Source organism: Nycticebus coucang, chromosome 2, assembly GCF_027406575.1.
Source record: "Nycticebus coucang isolate mNycCou1 chromosome 2, mNycCou1.pri, whole genome shotgun sequence".
Classification (NCBI taxonomy): domain Eukaryota; kingdom Metazoa; phylum Chordata; class Mammalia; order Primates; family Lorisidae; genus Nycticebus; species Nycticebus coucang.
Genome location: NC_069781.1, coordinates 173,111,211 through 173,116,851, shown reverse-complemented (window position 1 = coordinate 173,116,851; position 5,641 = coordinate 173,111,211).

The window sequence follows — 5,641 nt, the reverse complement described above, 5'->3', positions numbered from 1 at the left end:
GATAACTAGCTTTGAGAGATGTACTTGACCCATTTGAACTGACGGCAAGGATGGCAAGTCCAGGAAGCCACGTAGAATAAGACTGCCTCCTCCATAGTGTTCCCTAGTTTAATCATTCATTTTTAGTTTCCATTTGTGCTTAATATTTCGTAGCTGAAAATTTTTGATTGAGGGCCAGGTGAGGCAGCTCATGTCTGTAATCTTAGCATTCTGGGAGGCCAAGGCAGGTGGATTACCAGACCTCAGTAGTTTCAGACTAGCTGAGCAAGAGTGAGACCCCTGTCTCTAAAAACAGCCAGTGTTGTGGCGAGCAACCGTAGTCCCAGCTACTCAGGAGGCTAAGGCAAGAGGATTGCTTGAACCCAGGAGTTTGAGGTTGCTGTGAGCTTTGACACTATAGCACTCAACTAAGGGAGACAGAGTGAGACTCTATCTCAAAAAAAACGTTGATTGATTCAGAGATGAGACATAACTTTTTAGCGCAATGTCTCAGATGTAAGAGTTCATCAAGTATTGGTTGTCATTAAGACTCTAAATTGGCACAGTGGCTCGCACCTCTAATCCTAGCACTCTAGGATGCCAAGTGGGTGGATGGAATTCCGAAGTTCAAGAGCAGCCTGAGCAAAGGCAGACCCCATCTCTACTAAAAATAGGAAAACTAGCCTGGCATGTGACAGGTGCCTGTAGTCTCAGCTACTCAGGAGGCTGAGGAAAGAGGATTGCTTGAGCCCAAGAGTTTGAGGTTGCTGTGAGCTATGATGTCACAGCACTCTTCTACCCAGGGTGACAGTAAGACTCTGTCTCAACAACAAAAAATAAATCTTAAGAGAAAGACAATGCTGAGGACAAGGTATTCACTCTAAATCCCGCTAAGATGGCAAATTATTAAAATAAACCTCTCAGAAATAATTTAAAAGTATGTTGAATTCTGCCTCTAGTCAAGAGGAAACAAGCAAAGAGTTCAATTAGTTCTATTTGTGCCAATAGTGACAAAGAGGAATGTAGGGGTCCCCTACCAAGCTCCTTATCGAAGAGTGTCCCAAAATTTTACAAAATATTTATAAAATGTTCTCTATGTGTTGGCCACCTCTTTGTAAAATTTTGTACATAAAAATACATTTAGCCACAATTGCCCATTTCCCTTTGTATGGCAAGTTTATGAGTGACTTTGGAGTACCCTGTCCTGTTGACTAGGATGAAATAAGAGGAAATACGGATGGGGGGTTAGCCCAGCACTTTACTGTAGCTAAACTTGCTTACTTTATTTTTTTACAATCAATTCCATATGTGTTGTGTCACACGCAATGCTAAATCCAGTGAAAAAGTAATGGGGACCAGAAAAGACGTTCAGACACTAAAGGCCATGATGCTATGAGAAAAAGAATGAGGGAGAATTCTTTTGAGAGACCTGATAGAGGCGGCGCCTGTGGCTCAGTGAGTAGGGTGCCAGCCCCATCTACCGAGGGTGGCGGGTTCAAACCCAGCCCCGGCCAAACTGCAACCAAAAAATAGCCGGGCGTTGTGGCGGGCGCCTGTAGTCCCAGCTGCTTGGGAGGCTGAGGCAGGAGAATCGCGGAAGCCCAAGAGCTGGAGGTTGTTGTGAGTCCTGTGACGTTATGGCACTCTACCAAGGGCGGTAAAGTGTGAGACTCTGTCTCTACCAAAAAAAAAAAATATATATATATATGTATTATTTTGGATACCGTGAAAGAAATGCTCATTTGAGCGCAGATTCGTGTGTGGTCTTGAATTGAATACTAAGTGTAACATTGTAGGAACCGGAACACCGGGCTAGCGGAGACCAGCAGCGGCCTTTGAAACAAACAAGAAAACGCTGAGAAACTCAGGCTAACAGAGACAAGCCGTGGTCTTCGAAACATATTAACGAACAGACCTGGACGTTAAAGAGCAGCCGTTGGGAGTTGGAAATTGAACAGCTGTGGAACTCCAGCGTGGGGCTTGGGCTCGGGAAGAGGGAGCACGTGCCGGCCACTGTCAATAAATAGCAGCTGGGGCGGTTGCTCGGGGCCTTTTTCCTGACACTAAGGAAGGCCTCCCTCCTGCAAGCTTCCAGCTTAAAATCCATGGTCCAGCCTGCTTCCTTGGTGACGGCTTCCACACCTTTGTCTTAGGGATTTTAGTCCAAGAGCAGATGGTCAAATCGGTCTTATTTAACTTAACTGATGTTTGGAATGACAGACTGAGTTACCTGACTTTCACATCTTCTTTTCCCACTTAGAATTGGTTTAAAAATTACAGAATGAAACAACAGAGACAATTAAATTCAGAACGTTCTTCAGGAAAAGATGAAACCCAGAAGTACGACCAGCCTCAGTGTTGGTGTCAGGGTAAGATCCCTCCGATCCAAATGCAGTTTGGTCTCGTTGAGATTAGAAATAAGGGCATGCTGTGTCCAAATTCTCCACAAAGATTCCTTAGCTTAGGAACCAGTAATAGCTTGTTCTGGGTATACTACTGTCAGAAATATAAACATTGTTCCATAACTGGCTGGGACAGTAGGTTCTTAGCTTGGCACTGCAACAGCCTCCTATTCTGCCATCTCGGGGGGATTCAGAATGAATACCTTGTAGTCAGCATTGTCTTTTTTTAAGATTTATTTTTTGTTGTTGAGACAGAGTCTCTGTCGCCCTGGGTAGAGTGCCGTGGCATCTTGCTCACAGCAACTTCAATCTCCGGAGCTTAAGAGATCCTCTTGCCTCAGCCTCCTGAGTAGCTGGAACTCCAGGTGCCTGCCATGACACCCAGCTAGTTTTTCTATTTTTAGTCGAGACAGGGTCTCGCTCTTGCTCAGGCTGGTCTTGAACTCCTGAGCGCAAGCCATCCACCTGCCCAGTCTCCCAGTGCTAGGACTATAGGCGTGAGCCACCGTGCCCAGACAGCTCAGCATTATCTTCACAGGTTTGTGCTGCTGGTTTGAATGTGAAAATCGCCCTAAAAATCCCCCTTTTGTTCCTGTGTTTTCTCCTTTAGAATGCATACCCCAAAAAGCCAAATCAGACCTGGAAGCCATCACAAAAAATCAGAGAAGCAAACTGGTTCAAGCCTTTGAGAAAAACCCATTCCCTGATATTGCTACTAGGAAGAAACTGGCTAAACAAATACACCTTCGGGAATCAAGAATTCAGGTGAGTTCTGTGTCTGTGGCACTGAGTATGTCCTGCCTGTAAGTGAAATTGCCCCCAGAGGTGTTATGGAAAATTCTGGGCTATCTTGGGTTATCATAGTCATCAAGGGCAAAGATGTGGGATGGTAAACAGCTAGCATTGCAAGTTTTTTTTTTTCTTGTTGTTTTTTTTTTTTTTTTTGAGACAGGGTATCACTTTGTCACCCTCAGTGGAATGCCGGGGCGTCACAGCTCACAGCAACCTCCAACTATTGGGCTTAGGCAATCCTCTTGCCTCAGCCTCCTGAGTATCTGGGACTCCAGGCGCATGCCACAACACCTGGCTATTTTTTGGTTGCAGTTGTCGTTGTTTAGCAGGCCCGGACGAGGCTTGAACCCATCAGCTTCAGTGTATGTAGCCAATGCCCTACTCACTGAGCTACAGGCACCAAGCCGTGTATTGCCTTTCACCCCCAAATGTTTTCAAGTCATAGTTAATGGACTCTGAGGATGTGAAACCCACAGATTCAGAGGAACGACTGCATAGATTACATATAAGCTCGCCCTGTGCTTTCTGTTAAGTCCCCCTTTGCTTTACAGAATATGAGAAACAGAGCTAGAATCACTTATGTCTCCCATTTCCTCATTCAGATGTGGTTTCAGAACCGAAGATCTCTGTGTGATAAGCAGAGCAAAAGGGAGCCTGTGCCTTTCTTGATAGATGCCCCAAACAGAACACCAGATCAGACTGTTGAGCAGCACCAAATCGACCTGTCCTTTCTCCTGGATGGGACTCATCTGGGTCCCAACATTGACTTATCTTATGTTGTACAATGGTGGGATGAGATCTGCCAAGCTCTGATCGCAGAATGGGACCCTCTCAAAGGAGCCCACTGAACTAGACTTGTGGCAGCAGCAGGCACAGCTGATGAGCCATTTCATCCACTCATCCAGGCCTGTCAGCAACGCGGAAACCTCAAGCCTGTAGACCAACTCCTATCATGCAGAGATTTTCAGTAAAAGGCACAAACCTTTTCTGAATACTGATCTGCAGGAAGAGGACTCTCCAGGGCCCCACACACCCCTAAGTGAGGGACGTTTTCAGCTCTGCTCCAATGCTAACAAGGCTCAGCAGAGGCTGAGCTCCAAGAGGAGGAAATATCATTCTCAGTACCCTGGTCCAGACTCCTTCCTTCTGATGGAGATAAAGGATGAACAACAGAGCAAGACTAATGCGGGGGTAGAGATAAATTACTTGGGGGGCGGGGGGTTGTACTGTCTGTAGGCAGTGGTTATCTTGTGCCCATTTCATAGATTGAAAGATTGTTTCAAAGTCCCACACTGCCTCAGGAAGCACGGAGAGCCCTAGGCAGTGTGCACATCTGCTGAATCCTTCTGAATAAAAGCATTTTCCTGATAAATGTGACCTTCCGCCTGTAATCACCATGTCCTCTACTGTCTGAGAAATTCACCAATTCTAATCCAACTGAGGCAAGGAAAACAGGGCTACAAGACACACAGGTATTTCTTCCTTTCTGACAAGGTAGAAAGGCAAACTCGAAATTTATCTGATGTGAAGAATGAAGGAATACTGTATCACCTGATATGAGCTCCCCCTATAGTATGACCTGTAACATACAACGGAAGCATTTAACTGCTTGATAATTCTCCCACATTTCACATACTAAATAGTCTTTTCTTGTACAGCTATGTTGTTGCTGATAGGGCTTAAAAAGCTAATGTCATGATGGATTTTGAAAATATTTAAAGGATAAGGGAATATTATAAACAACATTATGGCAATAAAATCTACAACCAGCTATGTTGTTGCTGGTAGCCTCTGGCCACCTTTAGCTCATGTTACATACACTCTATGGTGCCTACTATTTTGATGCTTTTGGCCATTGGCATTCATGGGGCAAGATGTTCAGTAAGTTTGGGGGAATGGCCAAGGCATCGGGAGAGGAGAGTGTTTGGGAAGAGATTGTTTTAGGTTGGGTTCTCCAGAAGCCAGGCCTGAGGTGGGGACTTGGGCGAGTGACTTAGGAGAAAGAGTCAGGTAGTCAGGATAAAGCAGGGGAGTGAAGGGGAGCTATGCAAGGATAGGATTCAGCTAAAGATTACCTTCATCTAAGTTGTAGATTTTATTGCCATAATGCTGTTTATAATATTCCCTTATCCTTTAAATATTTTCAAAATCTATCATGACATTAGTTTTGTAAGCCCTGATACTAATAATTTATTTCTTTTTATACCCTGAAAATCTCTGTCTAGCCAGAGATTTATCAATTTTGTTTATCTTAAAAATCCAGCTTTTAGCCACCACGGATAAATATAAATAGGTCTTCTTTGGGATCACCTCCTTGCTGGCCCTCCTGCCTCTTCCTGGCCTCCCATCATTGCTCCTGACCCTCTCATCCCCTGCAACCTGATGGATGATCAGGATGCATTTCTCTCCCTTGCAAGGGATAAGCACCTGGAGTTTTCTTCACTTCAAAGAGCCCAGTGGTCCACCGC